Source organism: Balearica regulorum, chromosome 23, assembly GCF_011004875.1.
Source record: "Balearica regulorum gibbericeps isolate bBalReg1 chromosome 23, bBalReg1.pri, whole genome shotgun sequence".
Taxonomy (NCBI): Eukaryota; Metazoa; Chordata; class Aves; order Gruiformes; family Gruidae; genus Balearica; species Balearica regulorum.
The window spans coordinates 309812-334363 of NC_046206.1; the positions used below are offsets into that span (position 1 = coordinate 309812).

Here is a 24552-nt window from a genome sequence, read left to right on the forward strand (position 1 = left end):
ACACAAGGCCTTTAAAAGGAAAAAAAAAGTGCCTTATTGTTGCTGTCGACGTTTACAAATTCTGCTGTATCCATCTGTCCAGTTAATTACTTTGTGCAGTAGTCTGTTAGGTTCTTTAAAAAAAAAAAAAATGAAAAAGAACCCAATTATCATTCTGGGCAGCTCCCTCAATCCCAGAGAAGCGGCGCATCCCCAGTGCCACAAATGCCTTTGTTACCGTTGTAAGCTGAGAAACAAGCAGAGAGAGAGAGAGAAGTGCTTTGCAAGACTTCCTTTATTCTGGCGGGATGAGGGCAGAATTTCCATCTCCCGCTTACGTCGAGCCCTCTGTCTTGCTGACAGTTCCCGGTGCTGCCGGCAGGTCTCCCTGTTCTTGCCTCTCCCCCAGCATCTCCCCACTCTGTCCATCTCTGGGTTCTCTTGCACTCTCGCCTCCCCCAGCCTTCATCTCTATCCTACATCCCCTGGGGCTCGGCCGTCTCCAAATACCAGGGACTTGGCACGGGGCGAGCAACTCTATGGCCCTGATTAGGATGCGGCTGTGCCCACCGCTCCCTCTCTGCAGGGCGCCTCCTCCTGTGCTCCCCACCACACACGCACTAACTAATAAGTGCACGAATGGATGCTGGTGTCATTCAGCAGAATAAAGGCAGGAGGGTTTTGCTCCGGCTTAGCTTCAATGAGAGCATTTTTCCTGGAACAAGGGGCTGAATTCAGCTGCTTGGTGCTGTTTGATCGCAGTTTGTTGCCAGAGTAACGGAGGCGCTGGAGCTGCCAGGGCCACACTTCAGGGGAAGGAAGGGGCTGCTGCCTAGCACCCCGCTTGCCACCACCCTGCGGAGGGCTGAGGGCACGGGTAAGGGGTCCCCCAGACCCTCTGCGGGATGACGTCGGCCCCCAAAGCTCCTGCCAAGCTGGAAAAGGGAGAGGTCCCTGGAGATGCAGAACCAGCACCTGGCATCTGCTGGAGATGTCCTCAAGTGACTCCAGACCGGCCACTCCATCCCTCTACAAATGCTGCCACGTTGCCACCCTGCTCCAAGCCCACGCTTAGGACCCAGCCAGAGCTTCACATCTCAGACCAGCATCCCTGACCTGACCAAATCACCTGTCTACCCCTTGCTGCAGTCCCAGAGATTGTAACCCAGGTTTCCAAAGGTTTTTCCCCGTCTGAGGGCCTGAACACACAACCGAACACAATCGCAGTAAGGATGCTTGACAGGTTAATGCATCAGCTATCTCTCCAAGAACGTACTTCAGTCTGAAATAAAACGCAACGATGTCTTCTGCTTTATATAGCAAAACCTGGCCTTAGGGATCCAACAGACCAGCAAAGGCTGAACAGAAGTGGTTTTCTTAGACAGGGAGGACATAATTTGTGCTTTGTACATTGAGAGTGCTAACACAGCCCTCTAAGACAGAGAACGCAGTCTCTCCAGATCAAATAAAACACCCTGTGATTTTCCTTTTAAAGGGAGGGCAAGTCAGAAGTTACCCCACCGCACATCTGAACCATCAGCTACAGTATACTCCAGCGCTTAGCAGATCGCCAGGCAACCCATGCATTTCTCTCCTTTCCCTCTCCCCATGCTTATATATTTGTAAATTGGTTTTTCATCTGTAACCTACTATTCAACTCAGTCCACAATTTATCTTTGTAGAGATATGGTAGATTAAAACCGACAGTGAAAGGACACAAATATATGCCCCCCAGTCTTCTCAGCACTCTCATAACACTACAAAGACAAGGGAAAACACTCCTAAGTCAGTCAAATAACTACAGACACAAGCAGGCTCAGCACTGCACAGTAAGAGCTTGCTGTTATCCTACGCACGCAAACGAAGACCATGGTTGTGCCATACCAGGGCTCTCGGGCTTCTCTGAATAGGAACGAGCCCTGTCTCTCCGCTGATTCCCTCACACAGTCTCTCTGAAGTCAGGAGACCCAGCCAACCCTGCCACGCACACCGACTTGCTCCCTTGCCGCCTGTTTTGCAATTTTAATTTCTCACCTTCCTAAACAGCAAAAGATTTATCATGCTTTTGACAGAAATATTTAATTTTCCAAATATATTTCTTTTTCCTTCCAGGGGCCCTGAAAGTCTTGAGGTATAATGTTTTCATATAACGCCCATTCCAATTTACATAAAACCTGCTTGAAAAGAAAGGACCACACACCACGGGAAGCAGAATTAGTCCCAGCGGGTACAAGAAGGGGTACAGAGCAAAACTGGTGTATTACTGCACAGTTTGACCCTGCTTTTGCTCTCAGGAATCATGGGATACAAGTCGAGATCTTTTCCGCTTCATCACCACTGTCTCAGTCATCCATTGACTGTAATCGAACATAACTCACGTCGGGTCCCTAACATGGATGCCTCTACTGGTTGCACGAAGCCTGGTCTCTGGTAAAGCCATGAATGCAGCCCAGGGCTGCTGCTCACATATTACTGTCAATACCTGGCACAGTCTCGCCAGAGGGCAAAAAACAAGGTACTGAGAAAGGGCAAGGTAACCTCAAGTTCCCTGCCTTCTGAGGTCCGCGTGCCCCAGAACCAGATCGTGCCAAGCAGAGGTTAAGCTAAGCGCTCTCTGTACAGCCCCAGCCAGGCACGGGGAGAAACGCACCCGCGGCCCTGCCCACCGCCCGGGCTGCCCTGCCGCTGACGAAGGAACCGTGGGAAACAGGGAGTAAATGAAGAGCTCTGTTAGTCCCTCTGTCTATCCAACAAGTTCAATCCTTCCAAGCCATTTGTCTAATCTGTTCTTTAAAATCTCCAGTGACAGATACTCTGCAAACTCCCTTAGCAATCTATTTTAGCGCTTCACTATTTTTACTGTTCAACAACGTTTCCTGATGTCCAGCCTCAATTTTTCTTGCTGCAATTTATGCTGTTGAGAAGAGTTCATTCCCTTTCTTTGAGATTGTTTCTCTTTGATTCCTGTGGGCATGCGTTCAGTGCCGAGATGGCCGCAGGTTTCCATGCTTTAATAAATCAAACATTACAGAACAGAATTGATGGGCCATCTTATTTGAACTGCCCTCTGCAAGCCCAGCTCAGAAATTTGCTGTCATTGTATCGCCATCCAAGCCTATGCATATGGCACAGCTAAAGCAACAGCACAAATAGGAGCTCTGCGTATTAGAGTCTCAAACTGGCAACCAAAATTGAAACAGAAACAGCACTGGCCTGATTTTCCCTTACACGCTGGCCACAGAATCCGGTACTCAGATTCGGGCACCCAAAGAATCACTTTCTGTTTCAGACAAGCTAATTATCTTCAGAGATGCAACAGTCGAAGGGTTATTTTTGTGCTTTAACCGTGGACGTTGGAGTTCAGCCTTAAGCTCCCAACTTTGAAGCATTGGCTTGTGGCCTTGGGAAACCAGAAGGAGAGGAAAGCCGCGCCGTGCCAGATAGCTGGGACCTAGCAACCGCCAGTCAGGGCCAAGGCAACGCAAACTAGTTTTTAAACAAAGTAATAGACAGGAAAAAATCGGAGCATGCCGGGAAGCACATGACAGAGAAGCAAAGCTCTCCGAGTAACCACAATGCAAATGAGACGGGCACAATCTCACACCTCTTGCTGAAGCAGAACTGCCGAGCAGCCTCTCTGACCCAACCCCTCCTCACGCACGGAGATTTTCCTCGTTCGTCTGGCTCTATGCCCCCTTCCTTCTCCACGCTGAGCTCAGAGGGACACGACTCTGCTGACCTGGCCCGTACTCCAGCCCCATAACCAGAGCTGACTTGGGCAGTCGTGAGTCTGGTCCTGCACGGAACCCGGCTTCTTTCTGCCGTCCTTTCTATTTCACCACAGACCATGAAACAAGCATTGCGCAATGAAGGGAACTGCTTGCATCTCATCTGGGAAGCAATGACACCGCTTTGCTGACCCCATCATACCCAGCCACCCAAGAGCAGCCTGCGGTCCTTGCCCTTCCCCATCAGCCCCTGTTAAGGTCACTACGTGCCCCAACGCAGGACGGTCCTCAACCTTGGCTGGCCCATAACGCTGAGCAACGTTACACTGCGGGTCCTGTGATTTCTTTGTCTGTCTCTGGGCCCCAGCACAGCATCCCACACCAGGTCAGTACAATCCCAGGGGCATGCAGACAACCCAGCTCACACACAGCTGCACCACGCAACTCATGCCACGGCTTGGCTGGCTCCACGGCCCCTGCGCTCGGGTACAGCCATCAACACAGTGCTGCTCCTAGCTGCAGCAGGGCCCAACCAACGCCACAACAGCAACAGGACTTTCGACTGCACCAGAGCTCCCGTACCAGACACGGTGGGAGCAAGAACAAGTCCTCAGCACGTACTTGCACATTCCTGTATTTGCTGTTTGTGTGGCCCTCACCACCTCTCTGCAGCACTCTTCTATTTAATGACATCTCTGCACAAGCCTATCTATAGGCTTCCTCTAGCAATCCAGCGTGTCCTGCTCATTTGTAGCAGCCTCCCAGCAGCTATCGCTGTGCCATGTTCTAAGGACAGGGAAGACACCCACCAGCTGCCTGCAGCAGACACCAGGCACTATGCTTTTGGACAGTATCCCAATACTGCTCCTAAATCAGTCAGTCCTGACTTCTCCTGCCTGGCCTTCCTATGCCCAACACTGCAAGGACCATGGGACTGAAAAGCTTATCATCTTCCTAGACAGAGAGGCAAAGAAAACAAGGCAGCAAACTGTCCTCTCCATTTTACGTGCCTGAGGCTTGCCTTTACACACATAGGCTAGACATCTTGCCAATAACTGCTTGACTGCAAAGAGCTAGAATCCAGATAGATGCCTCCATTATAATACTTTCCTCCTCTTTTTCTTTCTTCCAGACTACTCCATAATGCTGTTACACCCTTTGTGTCGCTTCTTTCTCTCTCTTTAGTTCATGCAACCTTCTTTTTCCTTCTTGCGGGCACTTTGTCCAAGAAGAATGGGACAGCGGGCCCTAACTAATCACCTGAGACATTAACAACTGCATATGCAATTATTTGCAAGCCCCGTTTCCCTGATGAATTCCATCCTGTGCCTCTGCAGGCTGCATCCATTTGTTCCCTGCCTTTTGCTCCCAGATCCCATAAAGAACTTTTCCCTGTCATCATTAGGGCTGGTGCCTTTCCGTATTCACTGACTAACTGCTCCTGGCGGCTCCACGTTAATAACAACACCCCAACTACAAACCAGTTCTGAGCTCTCTTGGACAGGAGCGGATACACAATGTGAGAACGTACACACACACCCAAGTACGCCTCATTCTGCTAGACTAGACTGGTAATGCAGACACACCAATCAAGTCACACTTACATGGTCCCCGTTGTTTAAACTAAGTAGATACATCCACGCCTAGGAAACAAACAAAAAAGCCAACACATACACAGCAGCTGGCTCGATAATTCTCATCCGCTGAAAGCCATTTCTCCAATAATTAGAGCGTTTAGATGCTCTAACAAGGCTAACACTAGTTCCACCCACGGGGCAAAGTTCAGTAAGAGAATCTGGAAAAAAGTGAACAAAAAATGTGCAGTGAATTAAAACTCAAAACCTAGTCATCTCAGTGGGAACATCCAAGAACACAAGTCAACAGCTTCCTTTTTTTAATTAAAGTCATCTCAATCTGTTTTCCACTGCCTTTTTTTCTTTCTTTTAAGGATAGGACGTGTATTTGAAATTTTTAATAGAAATCAAGTAACGCCTGTTTGTCCAAAGCTACCTGTTTCCACATCCCAAATTATTCACAGTTAAGAAGGGTGACATAGGCTCATACAGATCCAAATTCTCACAAAGAAAACATCCTTTATGAATATATATATCCATTATTCTTTGAAGATGGAGTGAAAGACCACTCAAACAGTATTCACTTGTAGCACTTGCAATTCCTAATCCTGTCAAGATCCTAAAATGCCATGACCTCAAAGCACACCACAAGTGTTGGTGAACCCAGCTTGTCTATCATTATAGAACTAAACTTCATAGATTTTTTTTTTTTTTTAACTGAATTCAGTTTTTTCCAACCATTTAATCCTTTGTATTGGGATCCCATGTAACTAGAGTCCCTCACTGGTGCTCAGAGCTCTCTGGTTTTAGGTACTCTACAGGTACAGGACAGCTGCTGCCCAGAAAAGCTCCTGGATTCACCTCCCAGTTCAAAAGAGCTTCCCTGTTCAGAAAAGATACTCAAAGCACAGCACCTGAACTCACCCGCTTTTCTGAATCGGGACTTCAGGAACTGCTTGCACAAACAGGAGAGCAAGAAGCAAGGCTGGGTTTGTTTGCTGAAGACCAGATTAGAATCTCACGCACATCTGGCAACGTTCAGAGGCTCCCACAGCCCGGCCACGCACGCTCAGCCTCCACCTCCGACCTAGCTGATGCTACTGCAGAACCGGAGCGGCAAAGGGGATCTTCCCAGTTTCCACCAAAGCTAAAGCCATTATCTAGAGAGATGCTAGCTTCGCTCACTCCTGTTGTAGCCTACTTCGCTCAGGGTTAAGTCATTTAATTTGGCTGCTAAAGCTGGCGTGCATGACGTAGCTAGTGAGACAGACGACAGGCAGCCAGGAGGCATTTACATTCCGCTGAGGTCACTCCTATCCAGTAAGCTCTTTGGGATGTCACTTCTCTACCTAGAGCCAAGTTTTCACAATGACACCCAGGAATTAGCTTTTGTACACAACTATGCCCTTCCTGCAGATATTCCTTCTTTTTCCCCACCCCAAGCCTCTTTGCCCTGGACACTTGGCTCTATATTTATCAGCATGCCTTGGCTTTGAAAAGCAGCAGAGCTCCTGCTCTCTGGGATGCCTGTGACAACCACAGCCCTCTTAATTACAAGAAAGTCTAAAAAGCCAGCATACGGAATGGATGCACACAGGGCCACTCGGGGTGAGCGTTCCACACATGCAAAGCAGTAATCACAGCCCTCCTAGGCGCAGTTTATCACCTGCTCTCGTGGGGCCCTCCTACACTCACCTCCACTACAGGAGCTCTTAGAGATTAGATATGAGCCTGGTATCTCCCCTGTGCTAGCTCCCCTGCTTTGTCTCACCATACCTTCTCTGCACTTTTAAGTTTGCATCATTAAGTGGCCTTTAAAAGTCTATTATACGCAGTTCTTGTTAGACAGGCTATATGTGACAGAGAGAGAAGGAGGTACAGGAAAAAAAATGAAATAAAATTAGGCAAAGGCTGGCAGAAGAAACAGGCACGAATTTAATTTCGGAGCAATGACTTCATGTTTACAGCAAGGGGTCGAGAGTTAGCATTGCAGATTAGTGGGATGAGCAGGGCTAATTTTGACATGTCGGGAGATGGCGTGTTCAACTCTGTTCTGCCCCAAGGTTTTCATTTTGTCCCAGGCAGATCACTTCATCCTCCTGCAACGCCTTTGTGAAGAAAAGAGGTAAGGACAATCCCTTCATCTAAAGGCAGTACATTTCTTGCAGTTCTGTACAGTGGCCGGTGCCATTCCACACCTCCGCATCTTCTGCTTGCTAGCTTTCCCCAGCCCGTGGGTATCAACACCGAGCAAACAAATTCCATCTTTTTCTCCTTCTCCACTGCCTCCATCATAAATTCTTCCAGCTGGGAAAAAATTTTAGTGCAGGGCCTACTGTTCAAGGTAGCTCTAGTACAAAATATTCTATTCTGTCATCGGAACGCATACCACCTCCAGCAAAACCGACTTGCTGCCGCTTTCTTGCTGCTCAAGAGATTGTGATGCTGGGTCACCGGGAAGCACCTTTACTCCAGTGCTCCCCCATCAGACCAAGAGGGTTTTTTTTGCAGAAACAACATCCCCATGGCAGACAAGGTAGAGCTGTCCAGGCAAAGCAGCTGTGTTTTAGGAGCAGGGGAGAATTATTCATATTTAAAAGTACTGCTAACTTCCATCCTCTTTTTTGTTGCTCACATCCTATCCCCCTCCCCAGGAGCATTCCCAAGGTTGACTGACTTCTGAAATACATGGTGCCAAGAAAGCATCAGTTCAACCAGCAAGATGTGGGGGCACGGGGACACAACCCAAACAGATGGCATAACAGACTCCAGGTCATCGGCTGAGCTTCTCAGTGTGGAAGACAAAACCTTGCATATGAGGGTCAGAGGAAGATAAAAATCCTGGCACCGACTCAGCAGTGAAGCAGAAATAACTCAACTGTCCCCAAAACACAGGTGTAGGTTCCTGCATCTGACCTTGCCAAAACATTCAGGGCCAGTGCTCGTGACCGTTGCCATTGCTAAACAGAAAGCACCAATAGTGTTTGCATTAAATGATCCCAAACGGGTCATCAGCTATGCTGGGAACATGCAGTGACACCAAAAGCATCCCAATAGCAACAGCTTGGGACATAACGACCTTCACACTGTGAAGCCAGGTCAGTTGCTGACGGGTTCAATGCTTCAGGTTTTCACTTCAAGAAAAGTTCATCCCTTCAGCAAGACCCAGACTAATTTCTTTACCAGATTGGAGCTCTTCATTAAAGCACAAAAACCTTGTTGCCACCGCTCCAAGATAAGGTGGCACATTTTCTTAAACCCCTGCCACCCATCGTGAGTCCTAACGGTCCCATAAAACACAGCCCTCACTCGGGCAGGGACTCCCAGGATGTACGATGGGGACCGTGCTTTACCAAGGGATGCACTACTCCGACCAGAAAAGACCAGCTCACAACACGCCACATCCAAACTGAAGATATCACACCGGCACTCCGGAGTCACTCCCTCCTGGGCTGGCTGTGGGGGGACAAATGAGCGACTACTACTCAGCTTGCAGCTTCCCACTGAAAGCACCAACTCTTCAGTATCAAGTTTTGGCGGTGGGCAAGGAAAAGAAAAGGCTCCCCTGAACCCAGCTGGAGTCTCCACTCCATAAAGGGGCTGCAGCAAAACTCTTCGTTAGTCATGGCTGGCAAACTTGAAAGGAAGAAAGGGAACCAATGAGTAATGCGACACTATAAAAACATAACAACCTCAATAATGGGAAAATCAAAAGCCAGCACAAAACCTCCACGTCAACAAAGCTACAGAAACAGGAGTGCTTCAGCCAAGGTATATAGCTCAAAAATTCCATCTGTATAACTGCATTTTGAGCATTTCATCTGAAGTGTTGCTGTACACACCAGCTTGGAAATGGTGGTTTTCTAGTCCTGACATATGCACAAATGCATAGATACAACCATAGTCTCCATCGCCTTGGGAATCCCTTCTAAACATTGCCGTTCTAAGAAGAAGCAGGTGAGGGGTAGTGGCTCTATCTAGCATATGTGACAGCTTTAAAAGCTGCATTTATGCAAGCAAATGGAGCATATCAGCCGCACTGTATTAACAACAGTGTCTGCAAATGGGACTCAGATATTTTTGTGGCTGTGACTGGAAATTTGCTCAAACTACAGTCAAGGAGAAAACTGCTTTGAGCTGTACTTTCAGAACAGCATTTCCGCCTCCTCTGGCATCGACCCATCTTTATCTGCCACATTCCAGGAGCACAGACTCATCCACGCATTGCGTGTGGAGAGAAGTGAGGAGAGGCTTTCCAGTACGGTGCCCCTACCAACCAACCAGCAAATCTACCAGCATGGAGAGAATAACCCAAACTGCTGTAACTCGCAGCAGGATGAACCCCGTAGACCACTGCCAGCAATGCACAAGTTCCATCAATCACCCCAGCTAAGGGCTATAAAGAGCTTTAAGCCAAAGTTGATTTGATCGTAATAAAAACAAAATAATAATAATAAAAAAAAAACACGGCACTGTTTGAAGCTTTAACCTCCCCGCCCCAGGTTTCTTTCCACTCTTGCCAAGCTCGCCATGCACACACACTGCTGTCCCCGTGCTACCAACTCAGCGCACCCAAGCCCTGGCACCCTGCTGCCACCGCACCTTCCAACACGAGGCTGGCGTTGGCACGTAACCATGGAACGAGGAGGAGATGGGCACCAGAACGCCTCCTGGGCATGAAAGATAAACAAGCCTGAGTTCATTACTTGCTTCTAAGCCGATTTGCTTTTTCAGGGCCTTTTTGAGAAGTGGCAGCACCCACCTTCCGCAGTCCAGGTAATCTCACACAAGGAGCTGTTCCCAGAAGACACCAATCAATACTGGGCCGACCAAGCTCATCATCTTTGCAACAGTGAAAGACAGTGATGCGAACGCCCCACCTGAACAGTTACTTGGCATCATTTTCCAGCATCTCTCCCTGCCCTGCAGCCTCTGGAGGAAGGCGACAAAAAGAGGGAGCCAAAAGTTCAGTGCAATGGAAAGAGAAGCTGAAGAAATATCACCCTGAGGATGGATTTAGGAGCCTACGATCCTGTAAGGAGTCCCCTTTCCTTGCTTGTGTCTGCAGAACAGCTGAAAGAAGATGTCATCAGGATGCACAGAGCCTCTCTGTAGCACAGCTCCCTGACACGTTGGCAAAGCTCTTCCAGCCCTGATATGCTGTAAGGCTGGGGGGGGGGGGGGGGGGGGGGGGGGGGGGGAAGTCACCTGCAGCCCAACTTTGGAGCTGGAGAGGGAGAAAGAGCAATCAGGGAGCGCACAGGGACTCTCAGGACCACCCAGCAGCAAATCATCCTGTGCTCAGCCTGTGACAAAGTCCCCACAGCTCAGGGTGGCCAGAGTCATCACTGCTATCGGGGAGCTGATTAATAGTGCAATAATAAACTGGCAGAAAGGCTGACCAGGTAATCCCCGGTCCCTCTAAGATTTTGTCTGCATGGCTATACTCATGACGTTAAAGTAGGCTAAACCAAAAAAGTATGTGAGGACAAATTTGCTTCCCCATGAAAGCTTTTCCATAGAACTTAACAGGCTCTTAACGTAGATATTTTAACACCAGACCTTTATTAAGTCATATTCCTATTCCTGAATGCCACCTGTAGTTACCTCTTAACTTGTGCTGTCTTCCCAACTTCGTAACATCTGGAATAAACCCTGCAGGATTTTCCCCTTGACATGATGATATTCCCAGAGACCTAACAGCTATAGAGTGAATTCTTATACAATATGATAATTGACTCAGTCTCCAAAGGACAAACATGTCAAGACTCAAAAAATCATTTTTTTCTTACCAATGCAATGAAGATGTGATTGAAAATGTCGTGTTCTGGGTGTATGAGCAATATTCTCATAACTCATCATCTAAAATAAATTGTTCTATCATTTGTACTAGTTAGAAGATACTCCAAGTCAGACAAGCTGAAAGCAGAAGTTTAAACATACTCAGCATGGCAGAAAGAATATTAATTTCCCCCCTCCCCATATAAATGTTAAATCATAGTCTCTCACCTAGGGTTAATTAATCTTTCAAAAGTGCTCGAGTCCACCAACCACACAGCAGAAAGATCTTAAAGACCAGCCCACGGCTTCAGGAAAGCCCACCGCAAATCTTAAAGATTTGCTGCAAAATCTGGCAGAGAAGAAATAATTGAATATGCAAAACCACACCACGTTATGCCACAAGTCTCATTCTTTGAGAAAAAAAATGCAATTACTTTGGACACATTGGATCACACAGTGGATATAGAAGAGGAACACCATTTAGTGCAGGGGATTACTGGAATGTGCTGCCAGCTTCGTGTCTTGTGTTACAGAAGTAATCAGAGGACTCAAGGACTTGTGGATCCGGGTGCTACGTCAAACCCTCCTGCTCTCCTGCCTGCTGCGTCTGCCCGGCCCTGCTGCCGACGAGCTGTGCAAGGGCTCAGCCAAGCTGCTGCACCAGCCCTTGTCTTTGCTCACCAGCGTGCGTACCCGCCCCGGGAATCTCTCCACCCCTCTACACACACAACCTCCCCAGGGAGCCTGAAGAGCTTCCCTGAAGCACTGGAAAAGGCTTTGACAAGTCTCCAGTGAAAAGCATTACACGAGCACACACGCTGTCTCAGTGCTATATACCATTTACCCCAAATGACACGTCCATGATTACCTGACTACGGAGCCGTTTACGTGAAAGACGCCACAAGAGAGCTAAGTTTTGGTTTATCTTTTCCCTCTCCATTCCCATAAAACACTATTCACTTCCATAATTGAACCTTCAGCAACAAAGAACCTCTAACGAATGAAGCAATTTCTGGGGAAATTTGGACCCTAAATCCACGCAGACAACAGCTCTTGGACTGAGTTCAACTGCATCCCCTGGTTAAATTCTTGTCTCAGGCCACTTAAAAACCCTGAAGTATTAGGTGCATTAAAGGTACTTGGGAGAGAACAAGGATGGCATGCAGGCTGAGATCACTCCGAAGAGGAGGAGATGATGCTAATTATACCGCTGGTAAAACGGCATCACTGGGGGGAAAAAAATGAACAGTCAAGACAGTTAAGTGGTGCAAGAGCAGCTATACTATTTAATCAGTGGTAGGCCATCCGCCTGAAAGGAGAATAACAGATTACATCAAGGTGGTGACAAGCAATCAATGAACACTCAATTAACAATTACAATATTACTAACTTAAGCAAAATGTGTTTTTGCAAATGGTAATCTCTCTCTCGTACCGATACAACCCTAATTTAATTTTCTTCAATGCACCAACATCAAACATTGAAAGAAAAAAATTTAGATGCCACCATCTGAAAAGAAATACCCTTCAGCTCTGCAGAGAGCCAAGTTAGAGAGATGGAAGGAGACAAGACATAGCTGCAGGATGCCCACCTAGCAACACCTTCCATCCGGAAGGGAGGGGCAGCACAGTCCTACAAGAGAGCACTGGCTCAAGAGCCTGGAGATGCAGACTCGGCACCCCCCTGCCCCAATCACTTGTTACACATACTTCATTCCAAGGCGCAAGGTGTCACTGCATTTTCTTGCCATCGCTCCTTTTTCACTTCTGCCTTGCTTTGCAGCTTTAGGGTTGGAGAGGAGCTAGGTATTAGGTGAAAGTAACCTTCCTGAGCAAACTGTGTGCCCTAATTAACACGCCAGCCACTGACTGAATGGTAATGATGCCTCTTAATCTCTCTCCCAGAGTTTGCTGAACATGTCTCAGGTGGTGGCATACGGGATTTGTGGTTGCAGCGTCCTTTGTTTCTGTGCAGGCACATGCTGGAGGCTTTGAAGGTTGGTGTGTCTCATGGAAGAGCGGGTCTGATGAAAGCAGAACCCCTTCAGCCACCCTGAGCATGTCCAAACGCCAGCTTTCTCAGATGGAAGAAAACCAGGGGAAGGGCAGGGGAAGAGGGAGAAAGCTTGCTGGAGAAGTCAGTTGGGGAAGGAAGATGGGCAATCCAGGGGTGAAAGAACTGTATGGAAATTTAGTACACAGGAAACTTTGGGACTCTGCTCTACATCATTGTCCAAAGGAACAGAACTTCTTCGCCTCATACAGTAAATATACGACTCCATTCATCTCAAGTGCCCTACAGTGGTTAACTGCAGATTTCTAGCCACCTTCTGCACTCCACAGGGAGCACTCGTGGCCAAGACATTTCAAGTCCCAGCCGTAAAGTCATGGTAGAAGCAGGTCATTTTTTGGACAAAGCTTATGCTGCCTGTTCCTGTCCTAAGAGCAGTGGGAAAAGGGTATTTTTTAATTGTTGTTCAAACAATTAACTAAAAGAGTCATCCTCACAAGCAAAAACTCAGCAAGGGTAACAGTTTAGCACATACCAGGACCCCCAGCACTGTGGTGTTATGGCCTGAGTTTCTGGCCAAGACCTAGGAATGGGCTCAGCTGACACCAACCCAATTCTACACTACTGCTGGATTTGGCTTCCCCTCAAAAAAAAAAAAAAAAAAAAAATTCATGACATAACTGAAAGATTAGAAGGACAATAATGATCATTTTGAATATCTTGTTTTACTTGTTACTGACTCATGCTGAGTTTTCCCACGCCAAAGCTCCACAGCCTGCAGTTGACCTAAAGGAACTCCACAAGATGTATCATTTCAATTTAAAAACAGCAAATGTACCAAGTCCTGGGTAATTTGCTCCTGTGCTTAAATATAAAGCTGTTCAAAAATAAAACATGTCTTTTTCTCATCTGAATTTATCTAGCCTGAGCATCCAGCCAGAGAACCACACCATGTCCTGCCTTCTTGTACCTTTGGCCAGCAGAAGTCTCCTCCCCTGGTTAAGTCCTTACAGACAATAATCAAATCATCCCTTAACCTTCTCTTTGTTAAAAGAAACAGATTGAACTTCAGTCTCTCTCTCTCCAGCATGCTTTACAGACCTCACATCATCCTTGTAGCTCTTATCTCTCACCAGTTTGCCAACATTATTTTTAAGGTATAGATACCATGACTGCACACAATGCTCTTCCTACTTGTATTCATTATTTCTTTGCTTAGACAGCCAAAGATAGCATTAACACTCCTGAGAATTCACAACACAGCACAAGACCAGCTAGGTATTGATAAGATAATGAAATTAAGCTCCAGCTTCTCACCTTGATGCAGCAGCTCCCAGAGGTTCCTCTCTCAAAGTGTGGGTTTTACTCCCTGCTCTCGTTAATGGGGATTAGTAAGTTATCACATGCCAGCCATGCTGCAAGAGCCGTCTGTACATTTACCATTCTTCCACTATAAACACAAGATAACTTGACTAAATCTCACAACCTTTCTCACACCCTCACAGTTGTCACGGTACAGGAACACAGGTTGCCTTGGCTCAGATGACACTGCTTGTGCTGCAGACACCCCAAAACCAGAGCCTGGTCCACCATCTACGCGTGAACTTGCTGCTGTCAGGATCCCAGGCAGAAACAGGGCATTCACCGCCCAGACACAGCCGCAGGTCCACACCGCGCTTTGTGTAAAAGCTGCGGTAAAGCCAGCTCCCAGGAGCCAAACAAGCTCCGTCAAAGCCAAGCAGTGCCGGCATATCTGCGCTCCAGGTTCCTGCCAGAATAAATCTACCACACCGGGACTACAGCATTTCACACCCCTTGCAACAGCACTACCCCTGCAACACAGCGCTGGTTCAGGTGTAGCCCGAGACACACCTCAGACCTCCTCCTGGAGACATGCTCCTGCTTCTCTGACACCCACGGGATGAGGAGCCGGGGCCTTCGAGAGCCAGCAAAGCCCCTCTCCCCATGCCCAGGGGCCACAAGATGCGTTTTGGGCAACGCTGCCAGCGCGCTGCAAACTCGCGCCACGGCACCGGCATCTGACACCAGATGGCAATTGTGAACTCATCCAGCGTTTGAAGGGACCTGGACCCAGGGGTTTGCTTTAAGAAGCTTTCTCTCTCCCCATCTCCAGTCCTACCAGTCGGAAGCTAACGCATCTGGGATTTTTCACCGACAGTCAGAAAAAAATTTGTCACAGAAAATGTGCAAGCACTGACATCTTAAGACAAAAAAGATGCAGATTTCTCAACTGTTCGCAGCACATTATGGAAATACATTCTTAGGGACTATTAAATATGGGGATTATTGACTAGATGAGCAGTAGCTCAATGGACTAGCTTGCAAATACGTCTTTAGACAATTCTTAAAATGCAGATTAATTATCTAACAGACCAGAACATTTTTTTTCCTACAGACTTTCTAATGATCTGTTGCATAAACAAACATCCAGACAGTTTTGTTTGCATTTATGTTGGCTGTGATGTTCTTCAACAACTAAACAGTGACTGAGGAAACTTAAATCTTATTTAACACTCAGCAGGAACAGAACAAAAGGCATGTCAGTCCATATCACTGAAAGACCTGTCTCCTTAAAGACCCTAGGGAAATTCAACTACCATAATACCAAAAGGGCCTGTTTCCCAAACAGAAAACTTCAGATGTGCCATGTTGCAACTCTTTCTATGTTTATGTCACTAGGTTTTATTAAAGAAACCACAATGTTGACATCCAGCATTTAACGACTGGTGTTTCCACCAATCCCTTTTTAAATGAGCAAGGCATATTATACTGCAGAGGTAGCGTTACAGGGCACCCTGCAGACTCAGGAAAACATCGCTGCTGCCCAGTCACGCTAGAGCTGTGTCTGGAAGACCTGTACACCACGAGAAGGTTGCAGTTGGGGGAACCATCACACTGAGCTCCGCTGCTGCCCTCACCCACCGATTCCTGCGCAATGTTCCCCTTAAGTTAGAATTTCAAAATACCATCTTGATTTTACGTTTGCCATTGATACAGGATTGAGCATAGTGGTCATTTTCTCAGTAAGGGTGATTAACATGTTATCTGCAGACTCTGTTTTCAACTTCCAATTACCCAATTTCTTTACGCCTCTTCTGATAGGTTAAAATGCTGTCGAATATCAAAACCAATGCAAAGCAAGTGTGAAACATTATTATTCCAGCTTCACACCCACTTTCCCTTGGTGTGAACAATAATGCAAACTGCAAGACAGTGATGAATTGGACCTGGAGAGGACCAGATGCTCTGTGAACATTAGCACAGTCTCTGCCCCAAACATTTTTCAGTCTAAAAAGAGATGTGATAGCCTGCTTTCAAAGCTGTCCATGCACACGTACAATCTTTTTAACACCAGATGTTACCAGATCACACACAAGGTGGAGCAAAAACGGAAAACAAGCAGACACCAAACAAGAAAAGAGCCAGGGCAAACAATGAGTACGGGTAGAGTAAAATATATTTTGATCAACCTTTTGGGTGAAAAAAGCAGGTTTGACACATGCAACAGTTTGCAGATCAGCACTGGCTTCAATGAACTGTGCACCAGCAGTACTATGCTACTGCACGAGTGTGTATGCTGTCAGGCTCTGCCCGTGGCTCAGTTACTTCCCAGCCTTGCCACTTCGCCCGAGATGAGCCACATTAAGAGCAACTCTGTCAGACACAGCCATTTGCTGCTTCATCAGAGTCCACAAAGACAAAGCACAAGGCTGATGCCCAACATGAACCCCACTACAGACTCAAACATCAGTAACAACTAGCCTTGCAATCCCTCTGTCTCTGAGCAGGGCCAGAGAGCCATTAAAAAAAACCCTCAGCATCAAAATGCAATGCATCCCTCTAAAAATGTCGACTTCTTGCTGAGAACCACAGAGTTTTTGGTTCAATGGCAGAAGTTAAAAAAAAAAGTCAAGGCTGAAGAAAATGTTGCGGGGATTTTTAACAATCCGTCCTCTCCTAATCAGGCCCAAATTATCTTTGACATCAGATTCAGATGTCCGTGTAGGAAGGGGAGAGAAGGGTGCAGAGCCACAATCATGTAGAAAGAGCTGATTTTCTGCTGAAACAGCTGAGGTGCGATCACACAGTTCATCAGTCTGCAATGTTAATGACGTAAACCGCTTCAGCTAGAGCCACGGGAAGGACCCACAGTGACTCTTCCCAAGGGAGGCGATGCAGGGGAACTGGCGTTACGCTGCACAGAAAGAGCTGCTCGCCACCAGTCATCCTCCTCACCCCCCTGACACACACACACACACACCACGACAGTCCCAGAAAGGAAAAACCTGCTTTTTAAAAATAGCAAAATCTTTAAGGAGCTGAGCACATGCCTGAGTGGGTGGGAAATTAGTATTATTATTACTTTGTGCTCACAGGGTCTAAGACCTCGGATGACTTGTTTGTGCCCAGAATGAATTTTTGCAGACTCATTATAAACCCTTGCAAAGCAGGGTTTATAAGGTCACAGGAGAATTTCCATTAACTGTAGCCTAGCTAGGGATTGCCAGTATGATCTATTTCTCTCATTTATGCATATGCAATAAGGCCAAGACGAAGCTCCTCTGCTTTATTTCCACATCATTGTGCTGATGCTGAGCTAACCAAATAAACAAACTGAAAAGCAAGTGGGGAAGGGGGGGAGGAAAAGAGAGACTAAGGGAAAAACATATGCCTGGCTCTCTCCCTCATGAAGGATGCAAATAAATTCTGCAGACTTTGAAGCCAGGAGATCTCAGCAGAGATGAAAATCCCCTTGTGCTGGATGGCTCGCCAGGTGCTCAGTTGAGACATTGCTTGGGGATTGCGTTATGCAGCCACTTCCGTGCAAAGGTTGGTCAGAATAAATATTGTTACCCTGCCACCTGACTGACGCCCGGCTCGGGGATCTGCAGTCAAGCCGAAACACAAACCCTCTGGGGTCTCCAATCTCCCCGTCACCACAGCGAGACCACAGCCTCTTCAAAACCTGCATTTCAAGTGCTTAACAGTAACACTCCCCTTCAAACACTTCACGAGTCTCCAGGTAAGAGGCACCGTGGATCTGGGTAGCGAATCACTCCCATAGATGGACGGCTGATACCTTGGCTCCTTCTTCCCTGATACATCAGTGACATGGCATCTCTCCCCTTGGAAAATCCAGGGGAAGGTCCCACCAGACGGCCAAGAAGAAGCTCACCAGGACTCGGCAAAGTTCCCCTCGGTTCATTTTAAAGCCAGCCAGTCCAGCCGGACGCCCGCACAGTCTGGATGCCCACAGCCCCTGCTCCAGCCAGAGCAGCACCCTGGCCCCAGCAGCAGTGAATCCCAGCTCTGACCTGAGAGGCTCTGGGAAGAGACGTCACTGCTATGTCACTGCTCTCCACAGAGCCCCTGGACCACGGAGTGCCCGAGATGCAGAGCGCCGTTTGCCAGCTTGGAGCATCTCCTGGGGCTCCCCTTCGCCTGCAGCGTGCCCACACAGCCACGGGGCCGTGTCAGCAGTGCACAAACCACACGTATCACTTCACACCCCTGCACATTCTCCTGTTAGAATCCCACAGAAGCACGCTGGCTACATCATTAGGGAAAGATTCGCTCAGGTTTTGCCTTTTTCATGTGCTTGCAACGCTCAAGTCTGAGATACACCCTGCTTGCTGCTACAGTGGCCGAACCACTGGCATGCTCAAATCCAGCAGCCTTGTCTCTTAATTCTTCCAAACATTTAGGAACAAAAGCGAACCCTTTCTTTTGGCACGCTCACCCTCTCTAACCCAGCTCTGATCCATTTCCACCTCCAAATCATTAAAGATAATAAATAAGCCTAGCCTCGGTGTGAGGAACATAATCACCTATCTGTGCTCTCATCGGCACTCCTCCATTACACTTCTATTTTCTACAGCTTAAGTAGGAAAGCCAGAACCGAACTCTGCCCCTTACCCTACAGCTATTTATTGCCCACATTCTGCTATTTATTTCCTAAAATAGTCTCTTTTGTGTGGATCTAATGAAAAAGGCAAATAAATTAGGTCCATTGGTACATTTTCAGTTCCTATTTTGTTACCCTCCCACACTGCAAACAGCATTAGGAAGGTAGGCTTCCCTACTGCGCATCCATCATCTTCGTATAAGCTGTGGCGATTTGACCCCCGAGGTTAGACCCATCCAAATATCTGAGTGATAATTCGGCCCTCTCAGCTGGCACAGCACAGAAGCAAAATTCAGCTGCCTGATATCCTGGCTCTTCCTCAGGTTCCATTTCTGTAGAGGCATCACGTGGCAAAACCAGTCCTGTTGTACCTGGCGGTTCCCGCTTGGGTTCCTGCCTTGGTAACTTCCCAGCAGGCAGAAGTTAACACCTGCTGGTATTTCACACTTTATTTACTTCAGGGCCCTGGGAGGAACCATCCCCAGTCCTACTGATTTACGACACACAGGTTTCTTCCTTTCGTCCATTACTCCCTCTTTAAACAATTCAATCCCTGCTAATTTACTGCAAATGGAGACTTCTTCAACATCCCGGTGCAGGGAAATGACTCCCCTTTTCCCCCAGCCCACTGTTCTCTCTGCCACAGCTCCTCGTGCCTCCTGAGGCTCGGGGAGCCTCTGGTTGCTACTGCTGCCCTTCGCAGGCATTTCGGCATTCCTCAGCCGTATTGGGCACCACCTACGCAGTGCTGCTAATGCCACGCTGCACCCAGGCACGCAAGGAGACTTCTCCCAGCCCCAGCAAGGTCTCCCAACAGAGACAGAGCAATGAGCAAACAAAGCACAGGACAAAATTACAGCTGACGGGTCCCGTGTCCAGCTCACCTCGTTTGGCATAATCACAGAGAGAAGGTGGTATGGACAGAGCTGCATAAATCACAGCTAAGCCTCCTGTCTCACATCTCCCTCGTAAGGCACCTGCAGATGCGTGGCTGAAAAGCACCGGAGGAGTCCCATGCTCATTTCTTTATCTACATTAGCTCCTACCAACACTAGTTGAGCATTTTAAGGTGCATGAAGCATTTCTGGTTTTATTGCCTTGATAGCTTTTGAACTGCTTGAAGCTTGCCAGCTCTGTTATACCCATCGGCCACTCACTGTTGATCAATGCGGAAATAATGCTGTTCAAGCTGATCCTCACTACGTCTTCCTCCACCTTCATTAAAAGTAACTGCCTCCGCCTTCATTAAAAGTAACTGCCACAGCCACCCTCATCTACTGTAGCACACTAAGTCTTCCACAGGCAGCAGAACAAACAATGTGAAAAGCACTGTTGTACAAACACCACAAATTGCCCTTCCAAGCCATGTCCCACAGATCAGATGAAAAGTTACTATAGAGATCCTCAAAACTCCATTATCTCCTCGTAGGTTTTACAACTTCTTTTATCTCTCCAAGTGCCCCACTTTCCCTGTCAGAGAACCCAGGACAGTGTTAATAGTTCACCTGGGAGAGTACAGCCAAACAAATTGGAATTTGTAGTCTCCTGTGCACAGGAACAGTACCACAGTCTCTTTTTCTGTACAAATTTGAAAGCTAAGTTTTCCGTTCCTGTACAAAGCCTTCATCATGGAGTTGCTAATATCCCATTGATTTCTCTGTATCATTCCCTCAGGTCTGAGAGACACCCTTCAAGCTGTTCTCTTATTAGACCACAATTTCAGTGTGTTCCTCCTATCCGCATACAGCAAGAGGTTCCTTGTGTTAACAGATACCTCAGCCTTGTATATGCTGCCTTGGAAGCCTCTTGCCCAGAGCAGAAAACATTTCTGAGAAGACTCGCAGGAACTTTTGTCTCGCCTTCTGCCTGGCTGCCTAGAAGCGTGAAAAATAAAGAAAATCTGACCCTAACAACTGCTGCGCATGAAGATCTCCCCCCAGAGTCAGCGAGAATCAATATCCACAACCCGGGCACATCAGCAAACCTTTAAAAAGGGCAAAACACTGACCATCTGCACATGCTTAGTCTCAACTGAATACAGAATAAAGCTTAAACCATCTTCAAGGAAAATGAAGTTTCTTGGATGAGGGAGTTCTCCTCTGCCCATATGGCCCAGTGATAGCCGATTCTAAGCATGCACCCGCTCCTTCCTGGTCCTTTATCACTTCTATCATACCGTGCTCCTCATCTTCCCTGCCTCCCTCTACCCCGATTTTCCCTCCTTCCTCTTCCTCCACTGACACGAAAGCCCAGGCACTCGCTCCCCATCCAGGCTCAAGGATCCCTCACTCTGCACGCACACCCAGTAAAAACACACAGCTTCTCTTCCAGCCAGAGGGACTTTGCTGGGTCTCCTCTGGCCCTACCGCACACAGAGAATCAGGAATCTAAAACCACACGGTAACAGTGGCCATTGTAGCAGAAAGCAGAGCTCCTACATTGCAGTCAGATGCTTTCCCACCAGAACTCGTGCAATCAGCCAGCACCTAGCTAAGGACCCTTCCCAAGTCCTGGGTGAGTTCTAAGTTCACTCATTGCTTTTCCATCAAGTAGAGAAATCAGCGTTGAGCACACGCACAACAGTGAAGACGGGATTTCCTGGCACACTTTAGCTCTCAGAATAGATAGTTTGGAGGCAGCACTGCACATACCTGCCTTGCTGATCCTTTGATGAGCTCTCTGAAGACCAGCTCCCTCAAATCATTTGCCATTCACCCACAGACTGCTGCACGCTCCTTGGCATCTGGGTATTTAGGCCTTTGCCAGCCCACATGACTCCTTGGCTTATTTTCCTTGCACAGCTTGCAAAAGAAATCTCCAGCAAGAAACTTGCAGGCGGCAGCGGCAGCAGCACTGCCTCTGTGTCTCTCCCAGAGCTGCAGGCAGCTGCTCTAAACCCCTCATTAGAGCCAACCTTTCACAGGTGACTCTTCTCAGGGACACGTTGATGCCTTTATCAGCCTCTCCTGCTGCCCCAGGGAGGGCTCTGGAAGCTGCACTGGCCTGCCCTCACCGCAGCCCTTCATGTCAGGGTTCACCTTGCTCAGGCACCCTGTTCCCACCACCGAGAGCAGAGGCACCATCCCCACAGGAGCCAGCGCACAAAGGGTCAAGAGAAATGGCCATGTAAAGAAGAAAAAAAAGAGCATTCTCATTTGTCTAAAGCCCTCTTTCTGCTCAGCACAGCCTGTCAGCTCCCTCTTCCCCAAATCCCAGGCACAGGCTTCTACTCAGGGCCAGACACGGGGAAAGAAGCACCTACAAACCAGAAAGAGCCACACAGCAACTTTCCCAACTTCGGGCTTTGCTGATCAGGCCCAACCCTGAAATGGAAACCAATGCGGAAAGGTTCAGCTGCTTACCATCTATTTCTCTACCCAGATGGTTCCCTTCAAATACACAGCCTAATATGCATAAATACCAAAGCAGGCTTGCATCAAGGCACTTTAAAAATGCCTTGGCACGGTGGGGGCCTCACAGCAGATTGCTTTCAGAGAGCACACTTCTACCCCTATGCGAAACGAAGACTAAAGCAAGGCATGGCAGAAAAGCACCAAGTACAGCTAACATCCACCTCCTACCCGCGAGCACACACATCCTAACACCCCAGCACTGGTCGCACAAGCGGCCGCTGGCTGCTGCTGGCAGCTCTACAGGAGCGCCAGCGACTCCATGGGGATGCTCGCTTGCTCTCCGGTGCCATGGACCCCAGCTCCCCGTCCAGGGAAGCAGGGAAGGCTCTGCTCTCGGCTAACTGCAGCGGTCGCATCCAGTCCGGATGTGGCTGCTGAAACGTCTTCTCAGAGAAAAGGCTGTCTCGCCTCAGAGAGACAAAAGGACTGGTTCCTGCTGGGGGCAAGCAGAGGAATCTCCCGCGGCGTGGGGCAGCTGCTGCCCGGCAGCGCTCCGACAGGAACGCTGCCCAAGATGCGGTGGCAGAGCGAGCCATCCCTCAGCGTCTCCCGCTAGCGGAAGGCCCCCAGGGAGGCAGGGCGCAGCTCTGGATCCGCCAGCAAGCAGCACCTCGCCGCAAAGGGGGCACGTGTGGGAAACGAAGCAAATCTCTTGCGTGTTAGGTTAACTTTCCCGAGGGTCACAACCTTGAGGTCTCAAGCCTACTGGGCTAGGAAAGAAAGAAACCTGACAGACGATGAGAACCAAATAGCACTTGCAGCATCTCTCACCTATGCAGAGCTCCCAGTCAGAGCTGCAGGCTATGCCACAGTTTATGCATAAATAACACAGAATAAACTTGGGCCTAGAAAGAGGTTTCTGCATAGAGTTTTTCCCCCACTGCCCAGAATCAACACTGCTTGTTCATTCAAGGAGAGAGCGTGTTAGCACCAAACCTGCACGTCTGTGCATACAGTAAGTACCTCATATATTCTAAGACAAATTATTCACAAGCACAACTCCACTGAAACGCATTCCAGAACAATGAACCTTTTCTTTCCAATCCAAAGCCTGAGAAAAATATCTGTTAAAGAGCGTTTTCCTCACTGCCTCTGACTGTAGCACGCAGCCTGCAAATACAGCAACACACAAGTGCGCGGGGAGCATCCATTCCAGCCAGCCCCACTCCGGCACTGATGTCCAGCACGCACACTTCCACGTACTAGAGACACCTCCAGAATCGTTCCCAGGTAATCCATAGGAGTTGTAGCCATACAGACCTCCCCCCCCGCCCCGCACTCTTTGAACTTCATCTCTCCTGAAAGCTGGAGTATGACATTTTGCAACTCTTGCTACGCTAAAGATACTGCGGTCGCCAACATTCCGCACCCCCCCAAAAAAAAAAAAAAAAAAAAAAAGGCTGGTAGGAAAGTCCTTTAGCAAGTGCTGCCGTAAAACCGGGAGGACGGGGATGAGTGCTGCCGGCAACCATTGAGAGGCTGGCACGTTTCGGCTCCGGTTCGCACCTCGCTCCCGGGGGCTGAGGCTGCCCGGGGCTCCGGGCGTCCCCCGGCTCTGCTGCGGCGGGCCAGCGGCTCTCCCCGGGGGGGCCGGGGCGGGCATCCCGCGCGGGGACCCCGGCCGGCGTTCCTGTCCCCGGGGAGCGGTGCCGCCGGGGGTGGCAGTGGGGGGGACGACACGCTGCCTCCGAGCGGCGCCGGGGCCCCGCCGCCCCCGACCCTCCCCTCCTTCCCTCCGGCAGGACGCGGGGACGCCCGACCCCCTCCCCGCGGCGGCCCCCGGGCGGCTCCTACCTGGGCTGGGCGGCGCGGCTCTGCCCGCGGCTGCTCCGGCCCCGCTCCGACAGCGGCGGCGGGTCCCCGGCGGCGAGCGGGGGAACTGCAGGGGGCGGGGGGCGGCCGCCGGGGCACGGCGCCGCGGGAAGGGGCTGCGGGGCGGGGGCAGGGATGAAGGGAGGGCAGATGGCGGGGGCGGAGAGGGGCGGGGGGCAGGGGGTCGAGGGAGGGAGGGACGGGGCAGGATGGAGGGAGGGCGATGGGCCGGGACGGAGGAGGCTGGGATGCGGGAGGGCAGGGGGCTGGAGGGAAGGTAGGGCTTGAGAACGGAGAGGGGAAGGAGGGCAGGGGAAGGATGGCTGAAT

General features: G+C 49.0%; 1 protein-coding gene across 6 annotated transcripts in view; it reads right to left on the bottom strand.

Moving 5' to 3' along the window:
• The window catches only part of GRIK4 (glutamate ionotropic receptor kainate type subunit 4), a 205275-nt gene extending 180948 nt beyond the window's left edge, over positions 1 to 24327 (bottom strand). For all 6 annotated transcript variants that reach the window (XR_012838751.1, XM_075774522.1, XM_075774526.1 and 3 more), the window contains exon 1: positions 24206 to 24327. The gene's annotated coding sequence lies outside the window, so the exon portion shown is untranslated. The remainder of the gene's footprint in view (positions 1 to 24205) is intronic.
• Between the last annotated feature and the right edge of the window lie 225 nt (positions 24328 to 24552).